Source organism: Entelurus aequoreus, linkage group LG27 (genome assembly GCF_033978785.1).
Source record: "Entelurus aequoreus isolate RoL-2023_Sb linkage group LG27, RoL_Eaeq_v1.1, whole genome shotgun sequence".
In the NCBI taxonomy this organism is placed as follows: Eukaryota; Metazoa; Chordata; class Actinopteri; order Syngnathiformes; family Syngnathidae; genus Entelurus; species Entelurus aequoreus.
Window position 1 is genome coordinate 30,165,745 of NC_084757.1, and position 21,143 is coordinate 30,186,887.

Genomic DNA, 21,143 nt, shown 5'->3' on the forward strand with positions numbered 1-21,143 from the left:
ATCAATTGAAATTAATCAGAAAAATGGTAGGTAAGAAAAATATTAACATACAAGATAGATGCTTTTGAAGTATAGTGATAAATGAGGGTTTCCCCCTGCTTGCCAATGTACTTGTGGCGGTAGGCCTTGCTATGGGCGTGGTCAATATGACACCATCATATAATTTGCATAATTGTCCATTATTTTCTTGAAAGAAGGATAAATAAATTGTACTTACAAATCTGTGTTACTAGTAAGTACTGTAGTAATTACATATTTTTTAGAATTGTTGTTATTATATGATGTAACACAGACCGTACACCAGTGGTGCTGTTTTTTTAAGAAGGGAAAACTTATTTTCAGCCATTTATCAACAACACCCAGAAGCGCCGCCAGCTTCGCTGGGCTCGAGCTCATCTAAGATGGACTGATGCAAAGTGGAAATGTGTTCTTTGGTCTGACGAGTCCACCTTTCAAATTGTTTTTGGAAACTGTGGACGTCGTGTTCCGGACCAAAGAGGAAAAGAACCATTCGGACTGTTACAGGCGCAACGTTCAAAAACCAGCATCTGTGATGGTATGGGGGTGTATTCGTGCCCAAGGCATGGGTAACTCACACATCTGTGAAGGCGCCATTAATGCTAAAAGGTACATACAGGTTTTGGAGCAACATACGTTGCCATCCAAGCAACGTTATCATGGACGCCCCTGCTTATTTCAGCAAGAAAATGCCAAGCCACGTGTTACAACAGCGTGGCTTCATAGCAAAAGAGTGCGGGTACTAGACTGGCCTGCCTGTAGTCCAGACCTGTCCCATTGAAAATGTGTGGCACAATATGAAGCCTAAAATACCACAACGGAGACCCCGGACTGTTGAACAACTTAAGCTGTACATCAAGCAAGAATGGGAGACAATTCCACCTGAAAAGCTTCAAAAATTGGTATTTTCGGTTCCCAAACATTTACTGAGTTTTGTTAAAAGGAAAGGCCATGTAACACAGCGGTAAAAATGCCCCAGTGCCAACTTTTTTGTAATGTGTTGCTGCTATTAAATTCTAGTTTCTCTGTTGGGAATTTAAATATTTTGTCTTTGCAGTCTATTCAATTGAATATAAGTTGAAAGGATTTGCAAATCATTGTATTCTGTTTTTATTTACCATTTACACAACGTGCCAACTTCACTGGTTTTGGGTTTTGTACCTTTGGTAGCAATTACAGCCTCAAGTCTTTTTGAATACAATTCCACATGCTAGGCACACCTATCTTTGGGCAGTTTCACCCCTTCCACTTTGCAGCACCTCCCAAGCTCCATCATGTTGGATGGGAAGTGAACATTTATTCATGACAGAATGGAGAAGTTGCAGATGGTGTATTTGAAGAAGAAGTAGTTGGAAGGAGATATTGTAGAAGTCCACTTTCCAAGAAAAATTATGTGCAATATGATTACATTATATACATCATAAAACTACTGTAGTTAGGGGTGTAACGGTACACAACAAATTCGGTTCGGTACGTACCTCGGTTTAGAGGTCACGGTTCGGTTCATTTTCGGTACAGTAAGAATACAACAAAATATACATTTTTTGGTTATTTATTTACCAAATTTGTAAACAATGGCTTTATCCTTTTAACATTGGGAACACTATAATAATTCTGCCTACGGTAATCCACATTAAACTGCCTCAAATTGTTGCTCGGGATTAAATAAAATGACAAAACTTTTCTTCGACATATAAAAAGTGCAACATTAAAATGTTTCAAGTCAACTCATCATGCTTAATTTATTACAGCATTTGGGAAGCCTGTAGTTGATTTTTATTATGTAAATGTTATATTTGTATCAACATGTGATAGCAGGGACCCTGCCATTCAAAACTAGGCTGCTCCATTACTAATGATTCATGTAACTATAGCTGAAAAAATAGTACAATAGCAATAGGAGAGACTATTCATCCCTGAACACCATGGAGTTCATGTAGGCTTAATGATGCAGTTACATTATTATATCAACTATCAGAGACAGAAACTCTTCATTAAACATAATGTCCTTTTTTGCTGCTTCACAGAAAAAGGTAAAGTGAAATAACAGACAGACAGGGCTTTGCTGTCCATAACACACACACACACACACACCGCAAAATGAGCTAACGTTACGCTAAAAGCTAATTAGCCTTCACCTCAAGCCAGGACTGCGAGCGAGCTGAGCTGCCGTTTAGGTTTCTAGAACGTCAACGGGCTCATAGTGATGTTACTAGTAGTTGACTGGGAGGTGTTTATTATAATTTGGGGAGAGTCCGCTGCCTGATGCTCACCTGTTAAACACCTACCCTCTCATCACAATGCTGGAGCACTGACGACATGCGTTCTGAATACGCACTGCTGATTGGCTGTTTCCACTCTGCGTGTAACCAATCAGATGGTTGTGTGGGTGGGACAATGCTGGGTGCTGTGTAGGCTACTGACAGAGGCAGAAAGCGGAGCAGCTTGTTAAGACTTTAGCTTAGCTTAATATGTTCGTGTGGAAACTCGTTCGGTACACCTCCGAACTGAACCGAAACCCCCCGTACCGAAACGGTTCAATACAAATACGTGCACCGTTACACCCCTAGTAGTTATACTATACTCTCTTGTTTCTCTTAACTCTTTCACAACTAAATAAAAAAATGGAACATTCATGTTCCTAATTTGTTTTCCAGGGAGTTGGCAACCATGATTATGACCTCTGGAGGACTTTCAGGCAGTGCTTTTTAGCATCCAAACGAGCTCCATAACCAACCTTCCTGCCATTCTAGTGACTTAGAAGTCTCATTAATGAACTGTCAGTGTTGAAGTGTGCTAAGCTGTTTTAAAAGTGTTGAAGTGGGGCACAGGGGGAAATAGCTCAGTGACCACAAGAGTTCTTACTCAGGAACCCGTCAGTGGACTTTCAGTGCTGTGGGATGAGAAGTGAAAGTCTACCATAGCCCTCATACTTCATGTGCAGGATTATGTCGTCATAAAGTGGAACTGAAGCACTTATGATTCACATTGCTGTCACTATCGTCCAACATAATAATGTCCACGTATTTGTGATTATTTATGTCTATTGTCCAAGAATTTCTTTGTTTGTTTGTTTTTTGCTTCAAAACTTTGCAGATGCATGCGTTCTGTTTCACGATAACACCCCCGTGCCAATTAAATTAGCCTTAAAGCATTAGCCTATTCCTCTATTTTGTTTAGTTTGCTACAGCCTACTAATGTGCCAATTTGTGTTAAAAACTAAGTTAGCCTATTTGCCTTAACCTATCTTTTCTTGGCATGTAACACACCATTAACTAGATTTGCATGAACCTAGTCCTCCAATTTGATTCTTTGCCTGTGCTTTGCCTGATTGCCAATTAGTTTGAAAGTCTGTTTAGCCCATTAGCATCAGCTTACTCCTCTCAATTTATTTGTCTTGGCATTTAAATAAAAATTAGCATATACCTCCATTTTTACTTTCTTGGCCCATGCTGATAATATCTGTGCCTATTTAACAGTGTCCATTAGCATTAGCCAATTCCGCCAATGTGGTTTTTTTTTTGGTTTGAGACCCAGCAATAGCTTAATAGCATTAGCAGTATTCCTGATGGGAGGTGGACTGTCTGGTGTCCAGGTGCAGCCGTAACAACTTGGAACTAAACGGCCAGAAAACAGTGGAGATGATCTTGGACTTCAGGAAAGCCACAGCTCCACCGTCCCCCTCACCTTAAGACTTCCATTGGGAACTCTTTCCCCTTCCTGGGCTCCACCATCACCCAGCAGCTGGAGTGGGAACTAAACATCTGCTCTCTCACAAAAAGGCCCAGGACAGGATGTTTTTCCCGCGGCAGCTGAGGAAACTCAAGCTGCCAACACTTCTACACATTGAATGCATCCTCACCACCTTGGTGAGGATGTGTGGTATCCGAAGGCCACAGCCAGGGACACACACAGACTGCAGTGAATCATACGCTCTGCTGGGAAAGTAATTGGCTGCCATCTCCCATCCCTCCAAGACCTGTATGCCTCCAGGACTTGAGGGTGTGCAGGCCGGATCGCAGCCAACCCTTCTCACTCTGGACACATACTATTTGACCCTCTCCCCTCAGACCAAAACCTCCCGCCACAAGTACTGTTTTTTTCCCTTCTGCCATCAGGTTCATAAACACAAACTGATCTATCACTTGGACTGTCACATCCTGAACTGAACTTACTTTCACCTACTCTTCACTGTCCACTTCACTCATGTATATGCAGAGACCAAGCCACAACGTAATATTGTGAGAGTCCAGTCCATGGTGGATCTAACATAATATTGTGAGAGTCCAGTCCATAGTGGATGTAACATAACATTGTGAGAGTCCAGTCCATAGTGGATGTAACATAATATTGTGAGAGTCCAGTCCATAGTGGATGTAACATAATATTGTAAAAGTCCAGTCCATAGTGGATCTAACATAATGGTGAGAGTCCAGTCCATAGTGGATGTAACATAATAGTGAGAGTTCAGTCCATAGTGGATCTAACATAATGGTGAGAGTCCAGTCCATAGTGGATCTAGCATAATAGTGAGAGTTCAGTCCATGGTGGATCTAACATAATAGTGTGAGAGTCCAGTCCTTAGTGGATCTTTACCTTTTTATATTCACATTCTTATGTTGTTCATCTCATTTCTATTTTGGTTGTCTTAGTTTTGTTAATTGATGTTTCATCATACTTGCCAACCCTCCCGTTTTTACCGGGAGACTCCCGGTATTCAGCGCCTCTCCCGATAACCTCCCGGGCAGAAATTTTCTCCCGACAAACTCCCGGTATTCAGCCGGAGCTGGAGGCCACGCCCCCTCCAGCTCAATGCGGACCTGAGTGGGGACAGCCTGTGCTCACGTCCGCTTTCCCACAATATAAACAGCTTGCCTGCCCAATGACGTCATAACATCTACGGCTTTTAGAGAGTAGAGTGCACAACTGCGCACACAACAAGGAGACGAAGCAGAAGAACGAGGAAGTTACAGACGTGGCGACACCGTCGACGAGCAAGATGAAGAAATATGCTTGCAAGTTCCAAAACGAATGGAAACAAGAATTTCAGTTCATCCAGGACAGTTTGAAGGGGAAGGTGTATGTTGCCTGTACATTTTGTAGAACAGACTTCTCCATTGAACACGGTGGCCGAAATGATATACTCATTCATGAACGGAGAAGTTAAACAGGACAATGCTGCCATCTACTGGATAGCCTCCGCAACACTGAAATTCAAGTATTTATTTTATTTATATGTATAATAAAATAAATAAATATATATATATATATATATATATATATATATATATATATATATATATATATATATATATATATATATATATATATATATATATATATATATATATAGCTAGAATTCACTGAAAGTCAAGTATTTCATACATATATATATATATATATATATATATGTATATATATGTATATATATATATATATATATATATATATATATATATATATATATATATATATATATATATATATATATATATATATGAAATACTTGAGTTGGTGAATTCTAGCTGTAAATATACTCTCCTCTTAACCACGCCCTCCTGACAACAAAATCGGCAATCATCTGACTCTGTCATATTCCATAATTTTAACATTTTCCCTGTGGGTAAGAAGTTATAAATAATTTTAATTTGAAAATAACGATTTTGCACATCGATAGAAGTTTTATAGATTAGTTTGAATATGGCATCCCATGGCAACGGGCAGTCAAAAAAGTCCTCCCATTTTCCATTTGTGTTGTATGAGGCAGCCTTCAAAGATTTATTTATTAAATACAAATTATATCTTTTTCTATTTATTTTAGTTCCTTTTTGCCAACTAGAATTTCTTAATAGAGGTTTACAAACTAATAATTTAGTAGTTCCATAATTAATTATTTGTTTCCATCTTTTCCCAATTACTCCAGTTAGTTGATAAAATGAAAAGCTTGAGCAAGCATCACCATACATAGCTCTAAGTTCATCATACTTCATAATTTTACCATTCTCATTGATAATATCATTGACAAAAATGATTCCTCTTTCAAACACATTTTTCCAAAAGAAAGGCTTTCCATCTATTACAATATTAGAGTTCATCCATATTAACTGCTGCAAAATATCGTCTCTTTTTCCTGGCACATAAAATTGAAAACACCACTATGAGTGGATTGTTTCCTTTATGAACCCCGCCATGTTTCCCAGCAGACTCTCTGGGAGGGGATCACTTGTAAAAAAGGATACAATTTCTTTTGATACAGTACATGTTTTTTGTCCAACAGGACATTTGTGTACCAGTCAATGTTTAAATATATCTTTGGAACAATTGATGCTTTTAAAGACAGACACATAGCTTCAAGGTTGAGAAGTTTCAGGCCCCCATATTCATACTCTTTGTACAAAACCTTTCTTTTAATCTTTTCTGGTTTGCCGTTCCAGACAAAATCGAAGACCCTCCGCTCATAAATCTTAAAAAAGTTTTGTGATGGAGCTGGTAATGACAAAAACAAATAAATAAATTGAGGAATAATTAACGAGTTGGCAATAGACATTTTACCATACAAGGTTAGGGATTTCCCTTTCCATAATTGCATAAGTTTGTCCAGCTTTCTTAGTCGATTATCATAATTTACTGAGCCTAGATCTTCCAGATTTTCTGGGACAACAACACCAAGTATGTTAACTGGTCCATCTGTCCACAAAACAGGCACTTTGCATTCCATTCGAAAGGACGTTCCCTTTAGATTTCCGATCCTTAACATTTTACATTTATCATAATTAAGCTTCAGGCCAAATTGCTGTGAAAATATGTCCAAAAGATTAAGAAGGTTCCGCAAACAATGAGGAAAAATCTTATCTTTGTGAATCAGCCTTTTCTGACATGAACTTCATCAAGAACAAACACAGAACACGCCTCACTGATGCACATCTGCAAGACTCACTCAGAGTTGCAGTGTCAAGTTACACACCAGAGTACAACACACTAGTTAACAGCATGCAATGCCAGGCTTCCCACTAACTGACAAAGAAACAGATAACCGATTTGGTGTCCAGTTCAAAGTGTGACATGATTTAAAAATTTGAGAGTTTACTTTTGTATTTTACATGAGTTATTATTTGTACAAACATGGTGCAAAGTAATTCATGATTTGTTAAAACATGTTAGTGGCTAGCTAGTTAAAATGGGATATTGTGATTTCACAAGACTGTCTTAGAAGTGATCATTTGAAAATGTTCAATTTGAAAAATGTGCACTTGGAGAAAATATAAAAATAAAGTGTTGCATATTGATATTTATCTGTTTCTATATATATTTATTGTGAGAAATCATTAAGATGATCAGTTTCCACAAATATAAATATCATTAATTATTAATAATAACATAGAGTTAAAGGTAAATTGAGCAAATTGGCTATTTATGGCAATTTATTTAAGTGTGTATCAAACTGGTAGTCCTTCGCATTAATCAGTACCCAAGAAGTAGCTCTTGGTTTCAAAAAGGTTGGTGACCCCTGGGATACAAAGTGCATCCTTTCAGTGAGATAGGGGTTAACCCTTGTGTAATGTTCATATTGTTGTTGCTCAGCCAGCGTTTGTGGGTCTGATGGACCCGTTGCATTTTGTGGCTTTTAATGCCTCACAATCAAACACTTTTATTTTAAAATACTGAACAGATGTTTATTGGGATAAGGTAAACATCTGTTCAGTATTTTCAAATAAAAGTGTTTGATTGTGAGGCATTAAAAGCCACAAAATTCAACGGGTCCATCAGACCCACAAACGCTGGCCGAGTAACAACAATATGAACGTTGCACGGAAAATTTCTCTGCCAGTTTCTGCATCCCACAGGGATTCTCCTTTTGTGTTTCTGCACCTGCGGTTCCCACACAAGGTTGCAACATTGTTTGTCAACACTGTCTGCTCTCATTTTCTCGCACATTTGACCCTCTGATGTTCTGTGTACCTACACTCTGTCCTCCTCCTGTCTAGGCCTGATTTGTGTGTGTGTGTGTGTGTGATTGTGTGTGTGTGTGTGTGGGTGGGTGGATGCGTGTGGTACACAGAACATCAATTTCCACACTTCTATTAGCCCCAGGTCCAGTGGACCCGGACATCTTATATGTAATAGAAATGTGTAGGGGCGGTGTATGGTGTGTGTTCATTAAATATGTATTCTGATATATGTTCTTCACAGAAAATGAGCCAAAGTCAGTGAGTCTCAGATTAATTAATTGTATCATTTTTCTTTTAATAAAAAATGAAAACGGGTCCCACAGACCCGAACACCACACAAGGGTTAAACCAAGAAGAAGCTAAGTTGGACATACCAGCACGTGATTTGATTCGTTCTATATGAATGTTAGGGTCGACGGTATCGAAAGCAGCGCTGAGATCAAGAAGCAACAACATGGATGACGCATCAGCATCCATCGTGAGCAATAGATTATTAGTCATTTTTGCGAGGGCTGTCTCAGTAGAGTAATTTGCCCTGAAACCGGACTGAAAGGGTTCACAGAGATTGTTAGACGCTAAGTGTTCATTTAGCTTCTGTGCAACATATTTTTTTTAGGATTTTTGAGATAAACGGGAGGTGCGACACCGGATTCGAGGTTAGGTCTTTTAAGCAGAGGTGTGTTAGTACGACTTTTCAAATACCGAACACAATCAGAATAAGATGTTTCAATGGGTTGTAGGATGCTTATTTAGAGCCAAACTATTTGAGAAATCGGACTAATTTAGTGCATGGACACCTACAAAGCAATAGCTTATTAGTAGAGATGTCCGATAATGGCTTTTTTGCCGATATCCAATATACCGATATTGTCCAACTCTTGATTACAGATTCCGATATCAACCGATACCGATATATACAGTCGTGGAATTAACAGATTGTTATGCCTAATTTTGTTGTGATGCCCCGCTGGATGCATTAAACAATGTAACAAGGTTTTCCAAAATAAATCAACTCAAGTTATGGAAAAAAATGCCAACATGGCACTGCCATATTTATTATTGAAGTCACAAAGTGCATTATTTTTTTAACTTGCCTCAAAACAGCAGCTTGGAATTTGGGACAGAGCATGAGGAGGTTGAGGTGGAGGGGGGGGGGGTAGTGGGGGGTGTATATTGTAGCGTCCTGGAAGAGTTAGTGCTGCAAGGGGTTCTGGGTATTTGTTCTGTTGTGTTTATGTTGTGTTACGGTGCGGATGTTCTCCCAAAATGTGTTTGTCATTCTTGTTTGTGTGGCGCATATTTGTAACACTGTTAAAGTTGTTTATACGGTAACCCTCAGTGTGACCTGTATGGCTGTTGACCAAGTCACTTGTGTGTGTGAAAAGCCGGCACGCAAAGGCAGTGCCTTGAAGGTTTATTGGCGCCCTGTACTTCTCCCTACGTCCGTGTACACAGCGGCGTTTTAAAAAGTAATACATTTTACTTTTGGAACCAATACCGATAATTTTGAAACCGATACCGATAATTTCCGATATTACATTTTAAAGCATTTATCGGCCGATAATATCAGCAGTCCGATATTATTGGACATCCCTACTTATTAGTGTTAGCCTATTCCTCCATTATTTATTTTTTTATTAGCATTAGTCTGTTCCTCCAAATCCAAACTAATAAAAAGTGGTATCATTTACAGTTTGACCCAAAAAAATATTTTTTTTAGGACAAAAACCCCACAAATCATCTAGAAACATTTACCGTATTTTCTGGACCATAAGGTGCACCGGATTATAAGGCGCACTGCCGATGTATGGTCTATTTTTTAAATCTTTTTTCATATAAAAGGCGCACCAGATCATAGGATGCATTAAAGGAGTCATATTATTATTTTATTTTTTTTCTAAATGTAAAACACTTCCTTGTGGTCTACATAACATGTAATGGTGGTTCTTTGGTCAAAATGTTGCATAGATTATGTTCTACAGATCATCTTCAAGCCGCTTTCTGACAGTCGCTTCAGGATGCAGCATTTTGTGGGCAGTCTTATTTACGTGGCTCACCTTCGGCAGCGTCTTCTCCCCGGTCATCTTTGTTGTAGCGGTGTAGCGTGCAAGGACGGGAGTGGAAGAAGTGTCAAAAGATAGCGCTAACTGTTTTAATGACAGTCAGATTTTACTTCAATCAATAACAGAGCAGCATCTTCTCATCCGGAAACAACAACAACGGAAATGTGTCCCGTGAAAAACCGTCCGACCGGAACTCTCTAATAACTAAAGTTCCTTGGGTGAATAATGTAAACTCACCACACCGGTATGTTTTAGCGCTTTCATGGCGAGTTTACTGACAGATATAAGTAAGAACTCTACTCTACTTTATATTAGAAATGGCAACAGCGTAGGATGAATGTCCCATAAAAAGAAGATAGACAAAAAGAAGAAGCTTATCGACAATGGTGTTGGCACGGACTACAAAGGCGGACGCGCGTAATTTTTCAGGATTTATGCAGATCCCAAATACAGATCAGCAGGTACCAGAAGGTAAGAAAAGTTGCTTTTGCATAATATTGCGAAACAAAATGCCAGATAATATGTCTTACCTTATACACACACCATAATAATACTCGTATGTTGAAGCACAGTACAATCCATCAAATGGTGTGGCTTCATAGCTTACCAAAGTCACACTAAAACATTTTGATAGATTTTTGAGCGCCGTGTGTAATGTTCTATATTTTCAATGGAACATATAACATGTTGGTGTTGTTTACTTGAGTCATATTTCAGTCTACACGTATCTCTTATGTTTGACTGCCATCTACTGGTCACACTTATAATTACACCATGTACCAAATAAAATTGCTTCGAGCTCGGTAAGCAAAACCAGAATTATTCCGTACATTAGGTGCACCGTCGAGTTTTGAGGAAAAAAATGGATTTTAAGTGAGCCTTATAGTCCGAAAAATACGTATAAAATACTACACGGTCAAGCTCCTGCCTATCTTGCCGATTGTATTGTACCATATGTCCCGGCAAGAAATCTGCGTTCAAAGAACTCCGGCTTATTAGTGATTCCCAGAGCCCAAAAAAAGTCTGCGGGCTATAGAGCGTTTTCTATTCGGGCTCCAGTACTCTGGAATGCCCTCCCGGTAAAAGTTAGAGATGCTACCTCAGTAGAAGCATTTAAGTCTCATCTTAAAACTCATTTGTATACTCTAGCCTTTAATTAGACTCCCTTTTTAGACCAGTTGATCTGCCGTTTCTTTTCTTTTCTTTTCTACTCTGCTCCCCACCCGGGGTGGACCGCTAGCCTGTCCATCAGATGGGGACATCTCTACGCTGCTGACCCGTCTCCACTCGGGATGGTTCCTGCTGGCCCCACTATGGACTGGACTTTCGCTGATGTGTTGGACTTTCACAATATTATGTCAGACCCACTCCACATCCATTGCTTTCGGTCTCCCCTAGAGGGGGGGGGGGGGGGGGGGTTACCCACATATGCGGTCCTCTCCAAGGTTTCTCATAGTCATTCACATTGACGTCCCACTGGGGTGAGTTTTCCTTGCCCGTATGTGGGCTCTGTACCGAGGATGTCGTTGTGGCTTGTACAGCCCTTTGAGACACTTGTGATTTAGGGCTATATAAATAAACATTGATTGATTGATTGACAAAAAGCAATACTTTATTAGTGTTAGCCTACTTCTCCATTTTGTTTTTCTTATTAGCATTAGTCTGTTCCTCCAAATCCAAACTAATAAAAAGTCGTATCATTTACATTTTGACCCAAATAACCATTTTTTTTAGGATAAAATCCCCACAAATCATGCACTTAGTAGCATTATTTTGTTTACTTCACACAAATGCAACGAAAGATACATTTTATGCCTATTTTTTTGGTTTACAAACACAGAAAAAAAGATGTATTTAATTCATTTCGCAAGGATTTTGCTTCTGATAGGCTAACAAGTTCCTTTTTTTCCTCTTGAAAATTATTTTCAGCGGCACCATCAGCTGTTCTCATATCCGCAAATGTCACCATTCACACATTTCTTTCTACCGCAATGTCTCTAATTTTGTGTTCTCAAAATAGAACAGTCCGTGTCTGTCGCAGTCATTGTGGAAGATTGTCTGTGTGTGGATCACGTCGCTCTCCCATGATATCTTTTGTGCAGCCTTAATAAGGAGCCTTCTTTATTTGTTTCTCTTTCATAAGAGCCCTCTATTAATGGTCATAAATCATGGGACACCATTCAAATGCATTCCCATTGACATTCGCTCCTCGTGCTTGAAATAATTTACTGCAGCTGACAGCACATGAGAACTGTTTGTTAGCCCAGACACTGTTAACCCTTGTATTATGTTAAGGGTCAATATGACCCATTTCAGTTTTTGTGTTGATCAAAGTACTGGTTATCCTTTCTTTTTCTTGCTGACGTTTGGTGACTTTTCCTCATCTAGGGTCATGAACTGGTGTGTAAAATCTGGACACTTTGATGTGTAGTGGAATGTCTGTCTAGAATTGTATACAAAGATGATGTTGCGGGTCATTTTGACCCAGGCGCTTTGATGTGGGTAAACAGCTGTTCAGATCCAAAATAAACATGTCTCTATGATGTACTTTTTACTTTGATGTACAATTGTTTGTAGTTTGATTGCCTCTGAGACCCAGAGTCAGGTGTGTGAAGAGAGGGAACTTTCTCACACTTGTCCTTGTCACTGTTCTCATGTCATCTCTTTGACAAACTCACCAAAAATGATCTCCAGAATGATGACATCTGAGGAGGCTTTATCCCTGATTTTTAACTGGGATAGTGATGTAGAGGAAGAGATTCCAGAAACAGAGGATTTTTCAGAGACACAGAACAATTTTGTTGCTGATCCAGATTGTCAATTTTCCTACGATGAGGAGGATTCAGAGGACGAGTCTGCTGTTGTTCCTCCAACAGATGAAAACCAAGGAATGCAGCAATCATAATCCACAGAGGGGACATGGGCATCTAAGGACGGTAATATAAAATGGTCAACATCACCACACCCAAGCCGAGGCAGACTATCATCTTCCAATGTGATCAAAATGACTCCCGGTCCTACAAGATTTGCTGTCACACGAGTTGATGAGATTCAATCAGCATTTCAGCTCTTCATATCCCCACCAATAGAGAGGATTATACTGGAAATTACCAACTTGGAGGGGAGACGTGTGTTTCAAGAGAAATGGAAGCCACTGGATCAGACTGACTTGCATGCTTACATTGAAGTTCTGTTATTAGCTGGAGTGTACAGGTCAAAGGGAGAAGCCACTGCAAGTCTATGGAATGAAGAGAATGGAAGGCCCATGTTACTGTAGATGAGCGCCTTGTTCCATTCAGGGGGCGCTGTCCTTTCCGACAGTACATGCCCAACAAGCCCGCCAAGTATGGCATCAAAATATGGGCAGCCTGTGATGCAAAATCCAGCTATGCATGGAATATGCAAGTATACACTGGAAAGCTACCTGGAGGAACATCTGAGAAGAATCAGGGGATGCGTGTGGTGCTGGAAATGAGTGAAGGGCTGCAAGGTCATAACATCACATGTGACAATTTCTTTACATCCTACCGCCTTGGAGATGAACTTCAGAAGAGAAAGCTGACCATGTTGGGAACAGTCAGAAGAAATAAGCCAGAACTTCCCACCGAAATTCTGAAGATGCAGGGCAGACCTCTGCATTCCTCAACTGTTGCTTTCACTGAGAAAGCAACAGTTGTTTCATACTGCCCAAAGAGAAACAAGAATGTTCTTGTAATGAGTACAATGCACACAGATGCATCTCTGAGCACAAGAGAAGACATGAAGCCACAAATGATCCTGGATTATAACTCCACCAAAGGAGGAGTTGACAATCTGGACAAAGTCACAGCAACATACAGCTGCCAGCGCAAGACAGCCCGTTGGCCTTTGGTGATTTTCTACAACATTGTGGACGTGTCTGCTTACAATGCCTATGTCCTGTGGACTGCAATCGACCAGAAATGGAATGCCAGCAAAATGTACAGATGTCGCAGAAAGCACACAGTAACATTCTGTCCATCATGTGGAGAGCATTGAAAATGTTGAAGAAAATCTGGAGAACATTGAAAATGTAGAAGTTCGCTGGGATGAAGTTAAAATTGAAGTTAAAGTATTTCTTAAAGGCCTACTGAAAGCCACTACTACCGACCACGCAGTCTGATAGTTTATATATCAATGATGAAATCTTAACATTATAACACATGCCAATACGGCCGGGTTAACTTATAAAGTGACATTTTAAATTTGCCGCTAAACTTCCGGTTCGAAACGCCTCTGAGGATGACGTATGCGCGTGACGTAGCCCGGGGAACACGGGTATGCCTTCCACATTGAAGCCAATACGAAAAAGCTCTGTTTTCATTTCATAATTCCACAGTATTCTGGACATCTGTGTTCGTGAATCTGTTTCAATCATGTTCATTGCATTATGGAGAAGGAAGCTGAACAAGCAAAGAAGAAAGTTGTCGGTGCGAAATGGACGTATTTTTCGAACGTAGTCAGCCACAACAGTACACAGCCGGCGCTTCTTTGTTTACATTCCCGAAAGATGCAGTCAAGATGGAAGAACTCGGATAACAGAGACTCTAACCAGGAGGACTTTTGACTTCGATACACAGACGCCTGTAGAGAACTGGGACAACACAGACTCTTACCAGGATTACTTTGATTTGGATGACAAAGACGCAGACGTGCTACTGTGAGTATGCAGCTTTGGCTTCTAAACATTTGATCACTTGACCGTATGTGCGCAACTTTTTTTTGCGTATGTACGTAACTTTTTTAAAATATATAAGCTTTATGAACCTTGGGTTAGGTGAACGGTCTTTTGGGCTGAGTGATTGTGTGTGTTGATCAGGTGTTTGAATTGTATTGGCGTGTTCTATGGAGCTAGGAGCTAGCATAGGAGCTAGGAGCTAGCATAACACGTACCGTACCGTACGTGCGCGTCACGTACGTAACTTTTTAAAAATATATAAGCTTTATGAACCTTGGGTTAGGTGAACGGTCTTTTGGGCTGAGTGATTGTGTGTGTTGATCAGGTGTTTGAATTGTATTGGCGTGTTCTATGGAGCTAGGAGCTAGCAGAGGAGCTAGGAGCTAGCATAACACGTACCGTACCGTACGTGCGCGTCACGTACGTAACTTTTTAAAAATATATAAGCTTTATGAACCTTGGGTTAGGTGAACGGTCTTTTGGCCAGAGTGATTGTGTGTGTTGATCAGGTGTTTGAATTGTATTGGCGTGTTCTATGGAGCTAGGAGCTAGCAGAGGAGCTAGGAGCTAGCATAACAAACACGCAGGTGTTTTTATGCAGGAATAATTTGTGGCATATTAAATATAAGCCTGGTTGTGTTGTGGCTAATAGAGTATATATATGTCTTGTGTTTATTTACTGTTGTAGTCATTCCCAGCTGAATATCAGGTCACCCCCGGCTCTCACAGCATCTTCCCTATCTGAATAGCTTCAACTCCCCACTAGTCCTTCACTTGCACTTTACTCATCCACAAATCTTTCATCCTCGCTCAAATTAATGGGGAAATTGTCGCTTTCTCGGTCCGAATCTCTCTCACTTCATGCGGCCATCATTGTAAACAATAGGGAACTTTGCGTATATGTTCAACTGACTACGTCACGCTACTTCCGGTAGGGGCAAGCCTTTTTTTTATCAGATACCAAAAGTTGCAATCTTTATCGTCGTTGTTCTATACTAAATCCTTTCAGCAAAAATATGGCAATATCGCGAAATGATCAAGTATGACACATAGAATAGATCTGCTATCCCCGTTTAAATAAAACAAATTCATTTCAGTAGGCCTTTAAATATAGTGTTGGAATTAAAAATGTATTGTATGTCACTTTTCTAAATGTTTATGTAACTTAAATTAAAGTTGTTATTGGTTTAACCTGTTTTCTTGACTGTTTTGAGTGCATTTACACAGTACGGGTCAAAATGACCCGCAACATAATCAATGTCATTTTTTTTTCAACATAATACAAGGGTTAAGAATAGATAGAACGCTCTTGATTATGAAAGTTGTACGTAACACAAGAAGACACAGGAACCTTTCTCTCAATAGCAATTTATTTTTAAAGACACGATTCTCATTCTGAGTAACTGCATACCCACTTTTCTGTTTATTACTATTGCATTGGATTGTTTGATTGCGCGTGGAGAGAATATTGAAATATGAGGGGGAATTTAAAGGGCAAGGAGTACCGTATATTCCGGACTATAAGGTGCACTTAAAATCCTTTAATTTTCTCAAAACTCAACAATGGGCCTCATAACCCGGTGCGCCTAATTTATGGAATATTTTTGGCTGTGCTTACCGACCTCGAAGCTATTTTATTTGGTACATGGTGAAATCATGATTGTGACCAGCAGATGGCAGTCACACATAAGAGATACGTGTCGACTGCAATATGACTCAAGTAAACAACACCAACATTTCATATGTTCCATTGAAAAAATAGAACATTACACACGGCGCTCAAAAATCTATCAAAATGTTTTAGTACGACTTTGGTAAGCTATGAAGCCGCACCGCTTGATGGATTGTACTGTGCTTCAACATACCAGTATTATTATGGTGTGTGTATAAGGTAAGACATATTATCCGGTGTTTTGTTTCGCAATATTATGCAAAAACAACTTTTCTTACCGTCTGGTACCTGCTGATCTGTATTTGGGATCTGCATAAGTCCTGAAAATTTGCGCACATCCGTCTTTGTAGTCCGTGCAGATGCCATAGTCCAGGGGTCACCAACCTTTTTGAAACCAAGAGCTACTTCTTGGGTACTGATTAATGCGTAGGGCTACCAGTTTGATACACACTTAAATAAATTGCCAGAAATAGCCAATTTGCTCAATTTACCTTTAACTTTTGCTATTGTTATTGTTATTATTAATAATTAATTATATTTATCTTTGTGGAAACACTGATCATCTTAATGGTTTCTCACAATAAATATATATAGAAACAGATACATTTCAATATGCAACACTTTATTTTTACATTTTCTCTAAGTGCACATTTTTCAAATTGAACATTTTCAAATGATCACTTCTACGACAGTCTTGTGAAATCACAATATCCCATTTTAACTAGCTAGCCACTAACATTTTTTAACAAATCATGAATTACTTTGCACCATGTATGTACAAATAACTCATGTAAAATACAAAAGTAAACTCTCAAATTTTTAAATAAATCATGTCACACTTTGAACTGGACACCAAATCTGTTATCTGTTTCTTTGTCAGTTAGTGAAGACCAAGTCTTTAAAATATTTTCTTGGATTTTCAAATTCTATTTGAGTTTTGTCTCTCTTAGAATTAAAAATGTCGAGCAAAGCGAGACCAGCTTGCTAGTAAATAAATACAATTTAAAAAATAGAGGCAGCTCACTGGTAAGTGCTGCTATTTGAGCTATTTTTAGAACAGGCCAGCGGGCTACTCATCTGGTCCTTACGGGCTACCTGGTGCCCGCGGGCACCGCGTTGGTGACCCCTGCCATAGTTGATAAGCTTCTTCTTTTTGTCTATCTTTTTGTTATGGGACATTCATCCTACGCTGCTGCCATTTGTAATATAAAGTAGTGTAAAGTTCTTAATGTAAAGTTCTGTCAGTAAACTCGCCATGAAAGCGCTAAAACATATCGGTGTGGTGCGTTTACATTATTCACCCATGGAACTTTAGTTATTAGAGAGTTTCGGTCGGACGTTTTTTCACGGGTCACATGGTCTGGAAAATACGGTAAATTCTGGGTTCGCCACATGACTGCAATGTCTGCGTGTGTTGAGCGGTGGGTGGGTATAAGTGTACAATAAAGTGGACCACGAAAAAATGGCATTATTGGCTTTACTTAAACGAACAATCTTATGGTACATTAAGCATATGTTTCTTATTGCAATCGAAGACCAATTTTGTCCTTCAATAAAATAGTGAACATACAAGACAACTTGTCTTTTAGTAGTAAATAAGCAAACAAAGGCTCCTAATTTGTTTGCTGACATATGCAGTAACATATTGTGTCATTTATCCTTCTATTATTTTGTCAAAATTATAAGGGACAAACTGTAAAAATTGATTATTAATCTACTTGTTCATTTACTGTTAATATATGCTTACTTTCTCTTTTAACATGTTCTATCTATACTTCTGTTAAAATGCAATAATCACTTATTCTTCTGTTGTTTGATACTTTACATTAGTTTTGGATGATACCACAAATTTGGGTATCAATCCGATACCAAGAAGTTACAGGATCATACATTGGTCATATTCAAACTCCTCATGTGTCCAGGAACGTATTTCCTGAGATTATAAACATAATATAAATTTTTTTTTTAAACGAAAAAAGATTTTGTGACGATAAAAAATGTTGATGTAATCATAGTAGTATTGACTAGATATGGTATTGTACTTGGTATCATTACAGTGGAGGTCAGGTGTAGATCCACCCATGGCATTTGTTTACATTCAGGCGCGCTATCTTTTGTTAGCGGTGACGCCGGTGAGCTGTTGTATCCTCCTACGGTGTGTAGTGAAGCATGTTTAGCTATTCATTGTTCTGCAGGGATGATACTTGTAAGAAACTTAGTTTATTTGTCGCCATGGAGTCGAGGATTAGTGATTTAAAAGTAGTTAAAACACTGCCAACTGGGGATGGATGTTCGCAAGCACCTCTTCCCGAGGGTGTTTCAGTGTCATAGCTTCACATTTATCGTCAGTTTTTAGGCCAAAATGTGTCCGTTCTCCCTTTTCTGTGTCTGCTTGTAAGTACTCCGTGATTGTGCGCTGCCGAACATGCTCCTCTGCTCGTAAAACCAGCAATGACACGACGTGACATCATGCCCGGGAACCGGTACTTTTCAAACAGAGTACAGTACCGTTTTTGATTCGTTAGTACTGCGATACTATACTAGTACCGGTATACCGTACAATTCTAGTTAGGAGTGTGTGTGTGGGACAAGGGATGGTAGGAGGAGCAGTGCTTCTCGTAAACTGCCACGATACCTGTGGTGGTGGGGGCGTGGCTATGGGTGTGGTCACCATGACATCATCAAGTAATTTGCATAATTTACTACAATGATATGATTTTCTCTAAAAAGGTTCAAAAAATGTATACTTACTAATTAATAATAACAGTTTTGTTTTAAACGTCCATCCATCCATCCATCCATTTTACAATATAATTACAACACTTTATGTACATATTTATATAAGTTATTCACTGAAATAGATTTATTAATTGTGGTTCTTACAAAAATATATATCTTATAAAAATATACAAGCTAAAATGTCTCTTAAAGCTCTGCCCCTTTAATTAGTGCATACTAAATAATTTAACTTTAGCCTACTACTACAACCATATTTTTTACCAGCAACATAAAGTGAAACAGAGGCAGAGGTGTCCTGCCACAGTCAGTAACAAATAAACAGAAAACAGTAGTGGTGGTAGATAGACATAAAGCGTCATCAAACATCTGATCCACTGAACAAAGAGCTCCAAAAATCGTGATCCTACACTTCTCTTTTGTAAAGTAAATCTGAACAGCCGATATGGGCATCTACATCAACTGTATGATTTGCCTGAGAAGCTGGACAAAAAAAAATAAAAAATTGTGGCGGCCTTAATTCTTTCGTGGCGGTCCGCCACAAATAAATGAATGTGTGGGAAACACTGAGGAGGGACGGGGGGTGAAAATGACGTTACGGGGGCCACAGCCTTGGGAAAAAAGTTGCTCTTGGGTCTATTTGTTTGAGTTTTAATGAACAGGCATCTCTTTCCTGAGATCAGAGGCGCAAACATGTGGTAGCCAGGATATGCCATGTCTCTGCTTATGCATGTCTTTCCATATGAGGCGTTCAAGGTACACTGTATTCAAGTCGGGCCTGATATCTTCTGTGATGATTTTACCACACTAAACAGCTGTTCCCTGTTTTCTTCCGTGCAGCTGGAGTTCCAGACGGAGATGCACTGGCACAGGATGCTCTCAATTGTGCACCAGTACAAAATTTAGCAGAATATGAGAGCGTAGTCCAACCCCCTTCAGTTTCTTTAGCAAAAAAACAGTCTTTAATGGGCTTTCTTCACCAGGTGCGAGATGTTTAGGGACCACTTGAGATCTTTGGTGAGGTAAATACTTAAGTGTTTAACACGCTGCACAGTCTCCACCACCTCGCCGTTTATTTAGGCCATCTAAAATATCATCCTCATGCGGGTGATACCCAAATCTATGTCCCTTTTAAAAAAGAAAAGTGACACGAGTTTAAAATCGCTTTTAAATTGTCTGGAGGACATTAAAAGCATGGTTGGCGGTAAACTTTCTAAACTTAAATGAGAACAAGACGGAAATTATTTTATTTGACTCCAAAGTCAAACAGAATGCTCCCCCCAGTGACCTGGACCCCCCTGATGACTTATTTAAAACCCACTTCGTTTTAAGTTCGAAAATTATTTTAAATTGGAAGAGCAGGTTAACTCCGTTGTACGATGTACAAACCCCGTTTCCATATGAGTTGGGAAATTGTGTTAGATGTAAATATAAACGGAATACAATGATTTGCAAATCCTTTTCAACCCATATTCAATTGAATGCACTACAAAGACAAGATATTTGATGTTCAAACTCATAAACTTTTTTTTTTTTTTTGCAAATAATAATTAACTTAGAATTTCATGGCTGCAACACGTGCCAAAGTAGTTGGGAAAGGGCATGTTCACCACTGTGTTACATGGCCTTTCCTTTTAACAACACTCAGTAAACGTTTGGGAACTGAGGAGACACATTTTTGAAGCTTCTCAGGTGGAATTCTTTCCATTCTTGCTTGATGTACAGCTTAAGTTGTTCAACAGTCCGGGGGTCTCCGTTGTGCTATTTTAGGTTTCATAATGCGCCACACATTTTCAATGGGAGACAGGTCTGGACTACAGGCAGGCCAGTCTAGTACCCGCACTCTTTTACTATGAAGCCACGTTGATGTAACACGTGGCTTGGCATTGTCTTGCTGAAATAAGCAGGGGCGTCCGTGGTAACGTTGCTTGGATGGCAACATATGTTGCTCCAAAACCTGTATGTACCTTTCAGCATTAATGGCGCCTTCACAGATGTGTAAGTTACCC